The following is a 13,972-nucleotide window of genomic DNA, read 5'->3' on the forward strand; positions in this document are numbered from 1 at the left end:
CCTTTGAGGAATGCCAACCGTGCCAGGTGTTGTTTTGCAATTAACGAAGAAGAGATAGGCCATGTGACGCAGTTAGCAACGTGTTTAGTGAATATTACCATGACAAGCTCGCGGCGCTTTGTCTGACACCCAATAATATTGTAATTAATTTCGTTACTTTGCCGATACCTTTGAGGAATGCCAACCGTGCCAGGTGCTGTTTTGCAATTAACGAAGAAGAGATAGGCCATGTGACGCAGTTAGCTACGTGTTTACTGAATATTACCGGGACAAGTTCGCGACGCTTTGTGTGACACCCAATAATATTGTAATTATTTCGTTACTTTCCGGATACCTTTGAGGAATGCCAACCGTGCCAGGTGTTGTTTTGCAATTAACGAAGAAGAGATAGGCCATGTGACGCAGTTAGCTACGTGTTTACTGAATATTACCGGGACAAGTTCGCGGCGCTTTGTCTGACACCCAATAATATTGTAATTAATTTCGTTACTTTCCGGATACCTTTGAGGAATGCCAACCGTGCCAGGTGTTGTTTTGCAATTAACGAAGAAGAGATAGGCCATGTGGCGCAGTTAGCTACGTGTTTACTGAATATTACCGGGACAAGTTCGCGGCGCTTTGTCTGACATCCAATAATATTGTAATTAATTTCGTTACTTTCCCGATACCTTTGAGGAATGCCAACCGTGCCAGGTGTTGTTTTGCAATTAACGAAGAAGAGATAGGCCATGTGACGCAGTTAGCTACGTGTTACTGAATCTTCCCGGGACAAGTTCGCGGCGCTTTGTCTGACACCCAATAATATTGTTATTAATTTCGTTACTTTACGGATACCTTTGAGGAATGCCAACCGTGCCAGGTGTTGTTTTGCAATTAACGAAGAAGAGATAGGCCATGTGACGCAGTTAGCTACGTGTTTACTGAATATTACCGGGACAAGTTCGCGGCGCTTTGTCTGACACCCAATAATATTGTAATTAATTTCGTTACTTTCCGGATACCTTTGAGGAATGCCAACCGTGCCAGGTGTTGTTTTGCAATTAACGAAGAAGAGATAGGCCATGTGGCGCAGTTAGCTACGTGTTTACTGAATATTACCGGGACAAGTTCGCGGCGCTTTGTCTGACATCCAATAATATTGTAATTAATTTCGTTACTTTCCCGATACCTTTGAGGAATGCCAACCGTGCCAGGTGTTGTTTTGCAATTAACGAAGAAGAGATAGGCCATGTGACGCAGTTAGCTACGTGTTACTGAATCTTCCCGGGACAAGTTCGCGGCGCTTTGTCTGACACCCAATAATATTGTTATTAATTTCGTTACTTTACGGATACCTTTGAGGAATGCCAACCGTGCCAGGTGTTGTTTTGCAATTAACGAAGAAGAGATAGGCCATGTGACGCAGTTAGCTACGTGTTTACTGAATATTACCGGCACAAGTTCGCGGCGCTTTGTCGGACACCCAATAATATTGTAATTAATTTCGTTACTTTCCGGATACCTTTGAGGAATGCCAACCGTGCCAGGTGTTGTTTTGCAATTAACGAAGAAGAGATAGGCCATGTGACGCAGTTAGCTACGTGTTTAGTGAATATTACCGGGACAAGCTCGCGGCGCTTTGTCTGACACCCAATAATATTGTAATTAATTTCGTTACTTTGCCGATACCTTTGAGGAATGCCAACCGTGCCAGGTGTTGTTTTGCAATTAACGAAGAAGAGATAGGCCATGTGACGCAGTTAGCTACGTGTTACTGAATCTTCCCGGGACAAGTTCGCGGCGCTTTGTCTGACACCCAATAATATTGTAATTAATTTCGTTACTTTCCGGATACCTTTGAGGAATGCCAACCGTGCCAGGTGTTGTTTTGCAATTAACGAAGAAGAGATAGGCCATGTGACGCAGTTAGCTACGTGTTTACTGAATATTACCGGGACAAGTTCGCGACGCTTTGTCTGACAGCCAATAATATTGTAAATAATTTCGTTACTTTCCGGATACCTTTGAGGAATGCCAACCGTGCCAGGTGCTGTTTTGCAATTAACGAAGAAGAGATAGGCCATGTGACGCAGTTAGCTACGTGTTTACTGAATATTACCGGGACAAGTTCGCGACGCTTTGTGTGACACCCAATAATATTGTAATTAATTTCGTTACTTTCCGGATACCTTTGAGGAATGCTAACCGTGCCAGGTGTTGTTTTGCAATTAACGAAGAAGAGATAGGCCATGTGGCGCAGTTAGCTACGTGTTTACTGAATATTACCGGGACAAGTTCGCGGCGCTTTGTCTGACACCCAATAATATTATAATTAATTTCATTACTTTCCCGATACCTTTGAGGAATGCCAACCGTGCCAGGTGTTGTTTTGCAATTAACGAAGAAGAGATAGGCCATGTGACGCAGTTAGCTACGTGTTTACTGAATATTACCGGCACAAGTTCGCGGCGCTTTGTCTGACACCCAATAATATTGTAAATAATTTCGTTACTTTCCGGATACCTTTGAGGAATGCCAACCGTGCCAGGTGTTGTTTTGCAATTAACGAAGAAGAGATAGGCCATGTGACGCAGTTAGCTACGTGTTTAGTGAATATTACCGGGACAAGCTCGCGGCGCTTTGTCTGACACCCAATAATATTGTAATTAATTTCGTTACTTTGCCGATACCTTTGAGGAATGCCAACCATGCCAGGTGTTGTTTTGCAATTACCGAAGAAGAGATAGGCCATGTGACGCAGTTAGCTACGTGTTACTGAATCTTCCCGGGACAAGTTCGCGGCGCTTTGTCTGACACCCAATAATTTTGCAATTAAATTCGTTACTTTACGGATACCTTTGAGGAATGCCAACCGTGCCAGGTGTTGTTTTGCAATTAACGAAGAAGAGATAGGCCATGTGACGCAGTTAGCTACGTGTTACTGAATCTTCCCGGGACAAGTTCGCGGCGCTTTGTCTGACACCCAATAATATTGTTAATAATTTCGTTACTTTACGGATACCTTTGAGGAATGCCAACCGTGCCAGGTGTTGTTTTGCAATTAACGAAGAAGAGATAGGCCATGTGACGCAGTTAGCTACGTGTTTACTGAATATTACCGGCACAAGTTCGCGGCGCTTTGTCTGACACCCAATAATATTGTAATTAATTTCGTTACTTTCCGGATACCTTTGAGGAATGCCAACCGTGCCAGGTGTTGTTTTGCAATTAACGAAGAAGAGATAGGCCATGTGACGCAGTTAGCAACGTGTTTAGTGAATATTACCGGGACAAGCTCGCGGCGCTTTGTCTGACACCCAATAATATTGTAATTAATTTCGTTACTTTGCCGATACCTTTGAGGAATGCCAACCGTGCCAGGTGCTGTTTTGCAATTAACGAAGAAGAGATAGGCCATGTGACGCAGTTAGCTACGTGTTTACTGAATATTACCGGGACAAGTTCGCGACGCTTTGTGTGACACCCAATAATATTGTAATTATTTCGTTACTTTCCGGATACCTTTGAGGAATGCCAACCGTGCCAGGTGTTGTTTTGCAATTAACGAAGAAGAGATAGGCCATGTGACGCAGTTAGCTACGTGTTTACTGAATATTACCGGGACAAGTTCGCGGTGCTTTGTCTGACACCCAATAATATTGTAATTAATTTCGTTACTTTCCGGATACCTTTGAGGAATGCCAACCGTGCCAGGTGCTGATTTGCAATTAACGAAGAAGAGATAGGCCATGTGACGCAGTTAGCTACGTGTTTACTGAATATTACCGGGACAAGTTCGCGACGCTTTGTGTGACACCCAATAATATTGTAATTATTTCGTTACTTTCCGGATACCTTTGAGGAATGCCAACCATGCCAGGTGTTGTTTTGCAATTAACGAAGACGAGATAGGCCATGTGACGCAGTTAGCTACGTGTTTACTGAATATTACCGGGACAAGTTCGCGGCGCTTTGTCTGACACCCAATAATATTGTAATTAATTTCGTTACTTTCCGGATACCTTTGAGGAATGCCAACCGTGCCAGGTGTTGTTTTGCAATTAACGAAGAAGAGATAGGCCATGTGGCGCAGTTAGCTACGTGTTTACTGAATATTACCGGGACAAGTTCGCGGCGCTTTGTCTGACATCCAATAATATTGTAATTAATTTCGTTACTTTCCCGATACCTTTGAGGAATGCCAACCGTGCCAGGTGTTGTTTTGCAATTAACGAAGAAGAGATAGGCCATGTGACGCAGTTAGCTACGTGTTACTGAATCTTCCCGGGACAAGTTCGCGGCGCTTTGTCTGACACCCAATAATATTGTTATTAATTTCGTTACTTTACGGATACCTTTGAGGAATGCCAACCGTGCCAGGTGTTGTTTTGCAATTAACGAAGAAGAGATAGGCCATGTGACGCAGTTAGCTACGTGTTTACTGAATATTACCGGCACAAGTTCGCGGCGCTTTGTCTGACACCCAATAATATTGTAATTAATTTCGTTACTTTCCGGATACCTTTGAGGAATGCCAACCGTGCCAGGTGTTGTTTTGCAATTAACGAAGAAGAGATAGGCCATGTGACGCAGTTAGCTACGTGTTTAGTGAATATTACCGGGACAAGCTCGCGGCGCTTTGTCTGACACCCAATAATATTGTAATTAATTTCGTTACTTTGCCGATACCTTTGAGGAATGCCAACCGTGCCAGGTGTTGTTTTGCAATTAACGAAGAAGAGATAGGCCATGTGACGCAGTTAGCTACGTGTTACTGAATCTTCCCGGGACAAGTTCGCGGCGCTTTGTCTGACACCCAATAATATTGTAATTAATTTCGTTACTTTACGGATACCTTTGAGGAATGCCAACCGTGCCAGGTGTTGTTTTCCAATAACCGAAGAAGAGATAGGCCATGTGACGCAGTTAACTACGTGTTTACTGAATATTACGGGGACAAGTTCGCGGCGCTTTGTCTGACACCCAATAATATTGTAATTAATTTCGTTACTTTCCGGATACCTTTGAGGAATGCCAACCGTGCCAGGTGTTGTTTTGCAATTAACGACGAAGAGATAGGCCATGTGGCGCAGTTAGCTACGTGTTTACTGAATATTACCGGGACAAGTTCGCGGCGCTTTGTCTGACACCCAATAATATTATAATTAATTTCTTTACTTTCCCGATACCTTTGAGGAATGCCAACCGTGCCAGGTGTTGTTTTGCAATTAACGAAGAAGAGATAGGCCATGTGACGCAGTTAGCTACGTGTTTACTGAATATTACCGGCGCAAGTTCGCGGCGCTTTGTCTGACACCCAATAATATTGTAAATAATTTCGTTACTTTCCGGATACCTTTGAGGAATGCCAACCGTGCCAGGTGTTGTTTTGCAATTAACGAAGAAGAGATAGGCCATGTGACGCAGTTAGCTACGTGTTTAGTGAATATTACCGGGACAAGCTCGCGGCGCTTTGTCTGACACCCAATAATATTGTAATTAATTTCGTTACTTTGCCGATACCTTTGAGGAATGCCAACCATGCCAGGTGTTGTTTTGCAATTAACGAAGAAGAGATAGGCCATGTGACGCAGTTAGCTACGTGTTACTGAATCTTCCCGGGACAAGTTCGCGGCGCTTTGTCTGACACCCAATAATTTTGCAATTAAATTCGTTACTTTACGGATACCTTTGAGGAATGCCAACCGTGCCAGGTGTTGTTTTGCAATTAACGAAGAAGAGATAGGCCATGTGACGCAGTTAGCTACGTGTTACTGAATCTTCCCGGGACAAGTTCGCGGCGCTTTGTCTGACACCCAATAATATTGTTATTAATTTCGTTACTTTACGGATACCTTTGAGGAATGCCAACCGTGCCAGGTGTTGTTTTGCAATTAACGAAGAAGAGATAGGCCATGTGACGCAGTTAGCTACGTGTTTACTGAATATTACCGGGACAAGTTCGCGACGCTTTGTGTGACACCCAATAATATTGTAATTATTTCGTTACTTTCCGGATACCTTTGAGGAATGCCAACCGTGCCAGGTGTTGTTTTGCAATTAACGAAGAAGAGATAGGCCATGTGACGCAGTTAGCTACGTGTTTACTGAATATTACCGGCACAAGTTCGCGGCGCTTTGTCTGACACCCAATAATATTGTAATTAATTTCGTTACTTTCCGGATACCTTTGAGGAATGCCAACCGTGCCAGGTGTTGTTTTGCAATTAACGAAGAAGAGATAGGCCATGTGACGCAGTTAGCAACGTGTTTAGTGAATATTACCGGGACAAGCTCGCGGCGCTTTGTCTGACACCCAATAATATTGTAATTAATTTCGTTACTTTGCCGATACCTTTGAGGAATGCCAACCGTGCCAGGTGCTGTTTTGCAATTAACGAAGAAGAGATAGGCCATGTGACGCAGTTAGCTACGTGTTTACTGAATATTACCGGGACAAGTTCGCGACGCTTTGTGTGACACCCAATAATATTGTAATTATTTCGTTACTTTCCGGATACCTTTGAGGAATGCCAACCGTGCCAGGTGTTGTTTTGCAATTAACGAAGAAGAGATAGGCCATGTGACGCAGTTAGCTACGTGTTTACTGAATATTACCGGGACAAGTTCGCGGCGCTTTGTCTGACACCCAATAATATTGTAATTAATTTCGTTACTTTCCGGATACCTTTGAGGAATGCCAACCGTGCCAGGTGTTGTTTTGCAATTAACGAAGAAGAGATAGGCCATGTGGCGCAGTTAGCTACGTGTTTAGTGAATATTACCGGGACAAGCTCGCGGCGCTTTGTCTGACACCCAATAATATTGTAATTAATTTCGTTACTTTGCCGATACCTTTGAGGAATGCCAACCATGCCAGGTGTTGTTTTGCAATTAACGAAGAAGAGATAGGCCATGTGACGCAGTTAGCTACGTGTTACTGAATCTTCCCGGGACAAGTTCGCGGCGCTTTGTCTGACACCCAATAATTTTGCAATTAAATTCGTTACTTTACGGATACCTTTGAGGAATGCCAACCGTGCCAGGTGTTGTTTTGCAATTAACGAAGAAGAGATAGGCCATGTGACGCAGTTAGCTACGTGTTACTGAATCTTCCCGGGACAAGTTCGCGGCGCTTTGTCTGACACCCAATAATATTGTTATTAATTTCGTTACTTTACGGATACCTTTGAGGAATGCCAACCGTGCCAGGTGTTGTTTTGCAATTAACGAAGAAGAGATAGGCCATGTGACGCAGTTAGCTACGTGTTTACTGAATATTACCGGCACAAGTTCGCGGCGCTTTGTCTGACACCCAATAATATTGTAATTATTTCGTTACTTTCCGGATACCTTTGAGGAATGCCAACCGTGCCAGGTGTTGTTTTGCAATTAACGAAGAAGAGATAGGCCATGTGACGCAGTTAGCAACGTGTTTAGTGAATATTACCGGGACAAGCTCGCGGCGCTTTGTCTGACACCCAATAATATTGTAATTAATTTCGTTACTTTCCGGATACCTTTGAGGAATGCCAACCGTGCCAGGTGTTGTTTTGCAATTAACGAAGAAGAGATAGGCCATGTGACGCAGTTAGCTACGTGTTTACTGAATATTACCGGGACAAGTTCGCGGCGCTTTGTCTGACACCCAATAATATTGTAATTAATTTCGTTACTTTCCGGATACCTTTGAGGAATGCCAACCGTGCCAGGTGTTGTTTTGCAATTAACGAAGAAGAGATAGGCCATGTGGCGCAGTTAGCTACGTGTTTACTGAATATTACCGGGACAAGTTCGCGGCGCTTTGTCTGACATCCAATAATATTGTAATTAATTTCGTTACTTTCCCGATACCTTTGAGGAATGCCAACCGTGCCAGGTGTTGTTTTGCAATTAACGAAGAAGAGATAGGCCATGTGACGCAGTTAGCTACGTGTTACTGAATCTTCCCGGGACAAGTTCGCGGCGCTTTGTCTGACACCCAATAATATTGTTATTAATTTCGTTACTTTACGGATACCTTTGAGGAATGCCAACCGTGCCAGGTGTTGTTTTGCAATTAACGAAGAAGAGATAGGCCATGTGACGCAGTTAGCTACGTGTTTACTGAATATTACCGGCACAAGTTCGCGGCGCTTTGTCGGACACCCAATAATATTGTAATTAATTTCGTTACTTTCCGGATACCTTTGAGGAATGCCAACCGTGCCAGGTGTTGTTTTGCAATTAACGAAGAAGAGATAGGCCATGTGACGCAGTTAGCTACGTGTTTAGTGAATATTACCGGGACAAGCTCGCGGCGCTTTGTCTGACACCCAATAATATTGTAATTAATTTCGTTACTTTGCCGATACCTTTGAGGAATGCCAACCGTGCCAGGTGTTGTTTTGCAATTAACGAAGAAGAGATAGGCCATGTGACGCAGTTAGCTACGTGTTACTGAATCTTCCCGGGACAAGTTCGCGGCGCTTTGTCTGACACCCAATAATATTGTAATTAATTTCGTTACTTTCCGGATACCTTTGAGGAATGCCAACCGTGCCAGGTGTTGTTTTGCAATTAACGAAGAAGAGATAGGCCATGTGACGCAGTTAGCTACGTGTTTACTGAATATTACCGGGACAAGTTCGCGACGCTTTGTCTGACAGCCAATAATATTGTAAATAATTTCGTTACTTTCCGGATACCTTTGAGGAATGCCAACCGTGCCAGGTGCTGTTTTGCAATTAACGAAGAAGAGATAGGCCATGTGACGCAGTTAGCTACGTGTTTACTGAATATTACCGGGACAAGTTCGCGACGCTTTGTGTGACACCCAATAATATTGTAATTAATTTCGTTACTTTCCGGATACCTTTGAGGAATGCTAACCGTGCCAGGTGTTGTTTTGCAATTAACGAAGAAGAGATAGGCCATGTGGCGCAGTTAGCTACGTGTTTACTGAATATTACCGGGACAAGTTCGCGGCGCTTTGTCTGACACCCAATAATATTGTAATTAATTTCGTTTCTTTCCGGATACCTTTGAGGAATGCCAACCGTGCCAGGTGTTGTTTGGAATTAACGAAGAAGAGATAGGCCATGTGACTAAGTCAGTTGCGTGTTTACTGAATCTTGCTGGGACAAGTTCACGACGCTTTGTCTGACACCCAATAATATTGTAATTAATTTCGTTACTTTCCGGATACCTTTGAGGAATGCCAACCGTGCCAGGTGTTGTTTTGCAATAACCGAAGAAGAGATAGGCCATGTGACGCAGTTAGCTACGTGTTTACTGAATATTACGGGGACAAGTTCGCGGCGCTTTGTCTGACACCCAATAATATTGTAATTAATTTCGTTACTTTCCGGATACCTTTGAGGAATGCCAACCGTGCCAGGTGTTGTTTTGCAATTAACGAAGAAGAGATAGGCCATGTGACGCAGTTAGCTACGTGTTTACTGAATATTACCGGGACAAGTTCGCGACGCTTTGTCTGACAGCCAATAATATTGTAATTAATTTCGTTACTTTCCGGATACCTTTGAGGAATGCCAACCGTGCCAGGTGCTGTTTTGCAATTAACGAAGAAGAGATAGGCCATGTGACGCAGTTAGCTACGTGTTTACTGAATATTACCGGGACAAGTTCGCGACGCTTTGTGTGACACCCAATAATATTGTAATTATTTCGTTACTTTCCGGATACCTTTGAGGAATGCCAACCATGCCAGGTGTTGTTTTGCAATTAACGAAGAAGAGATAGGCCATGTGACGCAGTTAGCTACGTGTTTACTGAATATTACCGGGACAAGTTCGCGGCGCTTTGTCTGACACCCAATAATATTGTAATTAATTTCGTTACTTTCCGGATACCTTTGAGGAATGCCAACCGTGCCAGGTGTTGTTTTGCAATTAACGAAGAAGAGATAGGCCATGTGGCGCAGTTAGCTACGTGTTTACTGAATATTACCGGGACAAGTTCGCGGCGCTTTGTCTGACATCCAATAATATTGTAATTAATTTCGTTACTTTCCCGATACCTTTGAGGAATGCCAACCGTGCCAGGTGTTGTTTTGCAATTAACGAAGAAGAGATAGGCCATGTGACGCAGTTAGCTACGTGTTACTGAATCTTCCCGGGACAAGTTCGCGGCGCTTTGTCTGACACCCAATAATATTGTTATTAATTTCGTTACTTTACGGATACCTTTGAGGAATGCCAACCGTGCCAGGTGTTGTTTTGCAATTAACGAAGAAGAGATAGGCCATGTGACGCAGTTAGCTACGTGTTTACTGAATATTACCGGCACAAGTTCGCGGCGCTTTGTCTGACACCCAATAATATTGTAATTAATTTCGTTACTTTCCGGATACCTTTGAGGAATGCCAACCGTGCCAGGTGTTGTTTTGCAATTAACGAAGAAGAGATAGGCCATGTGACGCAGTTAGCTACGTGTTTAGTGAATATTACCGGGACAAGCTCGCGGCGCTTTGTCTGACACCCAATAATATTGTAATTAATTTCGTTACTTTGCCGATACCTTTGAGGAATGCCAACCGTGCCAGGTGTTGTTTTGCAATTAACGAAGAAGAGATAGGCCATGTGACGCAGTTAGCTACGTGTTACTGAATCTTCCCGGGACAAGTTCGCGGCGCTTTGTCTGACACCCAATAATATTGTAATTAATTTCGTTACTTTACGGATACCTTTGAGGAATGCCAACCGTGCCAGGTGTTGTTTTGCAATTAACGACGAAGAGATAGGCCATGTGACGCAGTTAGCTACGTGTTTACTGAATATTACCGGGACAAGTTCGCGACGCTTTGTCTGACAGCCAATAATATTGTAATTAATTTCGTTACTTTCCGGATACCTTTGAGGAATGCCAACCGTGCCAGGTGCTGTTTTGCAATTAACGAAGAAGAGATAGGCCATGTGACGCAGTTAGCTACGTGTTTACTGAATATTACCGGGACAAGTTCGCGACGCTTTGTGTGACACCCAATAATATTGTAATTATTTCGTTACTTTCCGGATACCTTTGAGGAATGCTAACCGTGCCAGGTGTTGTTTTGCAATTAACGAAGAAGAGATAGGCCATGTGGCGCAGTTAGCTACGTGTTTACTGAATATTACCGGCACAAGTTCGCGGCGCTTTGTCTGACACCCAATAATATTGTAATTAATTTCGTTACTTTCCGGATACCTTTGAGGAATGCCAACCGTGCCAGGTGTTGTTTTGCAATTAACGAAGAAGAGATAGGCCATGTGACGCAGTTAGCAACGTGTTTAGTGGATATTACCGGGACAAGCTCGCGGCGCTTTGTCTGACACCCAATAATATTGTAATTAATTTCGTTACTTTGCCGATACCTTTGAGGAATGCCAACCGTGCCAGGTGCTGTTTTGCAATTAACGAAGAAGAGATAGGCCATGTGACGCAGTTAGCTACGTGTTTACTGAATATTACCGGGACAAGTTCGCGACGCTTTGTGTGACACCCAATAATATTGTAATTATTTCGTTACTTTCCGGATACCTTTGAGGAATGCCAACCGTGCCAGGTGTTGTTTTGCAATTAACGAAGAAGAGATAGGCCATGTGACGCAGTTAGCTACGTGTTTACTGAATATTACCGGGACAAGTTCGCGGCGCTTTGTCTGACACCCAATAATATTGTAATTAATTTCGTTACTTTCCGGATACCTTTGAGGAATGCCAACCGTGCCAGGTGTTGTTTTGCAATTAACGAAGAAGAGATAGGCCATGTGGCGCAGTTAGCTACGTGTTTACTGAATATTACCGGGACAAGTTCGCGGCGCTTTGTCTGACATCCAATAATATTGTAATTAATTTCGTTACTTTCCCGATACCTTTGAGGAATGCCAACCGTGCCAGGTGTTGTTTTGCAATTAACGAAGAAGAGATAGGCCATGTGACGCAGTTAGCTACGTGTTACTGAATCTTCCCGGGACAAGTTCGCGGCGCTTTGTCTGACACCCAATAATATTGTTATTAATTTCGTTACTTTACGGATACCTTTGAGGAATGCCAACCGTGCCAGGTGTTGTTTTGCAATTAACGAAGAAGAGATAGGCCATGTGACGCAGTTAGCTACGTGTTTACTGAATATTACCGGCACAAGTTCGCGGCGCTTTGTCGGACACCCAATAATATTGTAATTAATTTCGTTACTTTCCGGATACCTTTGAGGAATGCCAACCGTGCCAGGTGTTGTTTTGCAATTAACGAAGAAGAGATAGGCCATGTGACGCAGTTAGCTACGTGTTTAGTGAATATTACCGGGACAAGCTCGCGGCGCTTTGTCTGACACCCAATAATATTGTAATTAATTTCGTTACTTTGCCGATACCTTTGAGGAATGCCAACCGTGCCAGGTGTTGTTTTGCAATTAACGAAGAAGAGATAGGCCATGTGACGCAGTTAGCTACGTGTTACTGAATCTTCCCGGGACAAGTTCGCGGCGCTTTGTCTGACACCCAATAATATTGTAATTAATTTCGTTACTTTCCGGATACCTTTGAGGAATGCCAACCGTGCCAGGTGTTGTTTTGCAATTAACGAAGAAGAGATAGGCCATGTGACGCAGTTAGCTACGTGTTTACTGAATATTACCGGGACAAGTTCGCGACGCTTTGTCTGACAGCCAATAATATTGTAAATAATTTCGTTACTTTCCGGATACCTTTGAGGAATGCCAACCGTGCCAGGTGCTGTTTTGCAATTAACGAAGAAGAGATAGGCCATGTGACGCAGTTAGCTACGTGTTTACTAAATATTACCGGGACAAGTTCGCGACGCTTTGTGTGACACCCAATAATATTGTAATTATTTCGTTACTTTCCGGATACCTTTGAGGAATGCTAACCGTGCCAGGTGTTGTTTTGCAATTAACGAAGAAGAGATAGGCCATGTGGCGCAGTTAGCTACGTGTTTACTGAATATTACCGGGACAAGTTCGCGGCGCTTTGTCTGACACCCAAAAATATTATAATTAATTTCGTTACTTTCCCGATACCTTTGAGGAATGCCAACCGTGCCAGGTGTTGTTTTGCAATTAACGAAGAAGAGATAGGCCATGTGACGCAGTTAGCTACGTGTTTACTGAATATTACCGGCACAAGTTCGCGGCGCTTTGTCTGACACCCAATAATATTGTAATTAATTTCGTTACTTTCCGGATACCTTTGAGGAATGCCAACCGTGCCAGGTGTTGTTTTGCAATTAACGAAGAAGAGATAGGCCATGTGACGCAGTTAGCTACGTGTTTAGTGAATATTACCGGGACAAGCTCGCGGCGCTTTGTCTGACACCCAATAATATTGTAATTAATTTCGTTACTTTGCCGATACCTTTGAGGAATGCCAACCATGCCAGGTGTTGTTTTGCAATTAACGAAGAAGAGATAGGCCATGTGACGCAGTTAGCTACGTGTTACTGAATCTTCCCGGGACAAGTTCGCGGCGCTTTGTCTGACACCCAATAATTTTGCAATTAATTTCGTTACTTTACGGATACCTTTGAGGAATGCCAACCGTGCCAGGTGTTGTTTTGCAATTAACGAAGAAGAGATAGGCCATGTGACGCAGTTAGCTACGTGTTACTGAATCTTCCCGGGACAAGTTCGCGGCGCTTTGTCTGACACCCAATAATATTGTTATTAATTTCGTTACTTTACGGATACCTTTGAGGAATGCCAACCGTGCCAGGTGTTGTTTTGCAATTAACGAAGAAGAGATAGGCCATGTGACGCAGTTAGCTACGTGTTTACTGAATATTACCGGCACAAGTTCGCGGCGCTTTGTCTGACACCCAATAATATTGTAATTAATTTCGTTACTTTCCGGATACCTTTGAGGAATGCCAACCGTGCCAGGTGTTGTTTTGCAATTAACGAAGAAGAGATAGGCCATGTGACGCAGTTAGCAACGTGTTTAGTGAATATTACCGGGACAAGCTCGCGGCGCTTTGTCTGACACCCAATAATATTG

General features: G+C 43.5%; 1 protein-coding gene across 2 annotated transcripts in view; it reads right to left on the minus strand.

Moving 5' to 3' along the window:
• Nucleotides 1–13,972, minus strand: part of LOC129387016 (uncharacterized) — a 403,253-nt gene that overhangs the window by 285,759 nt on the left and 103,522 nt on the right. The window lies entirely within an intron of this gene.

This window comes from Dermacentor andersoni, chromosome 2 (assembly GCF_023375885.2).
Source record: "Dermacentor andersoni chromosome 2, qqDerAnde1_hic_scaffold, whole genome shotgun sequence".
Lineage (NCBI taxonomy): Eukaryota > Metazoa > Arthropoda > Arachnida > Ixodida > Ixodidae > Dermacentor > Dermacentor andersoni.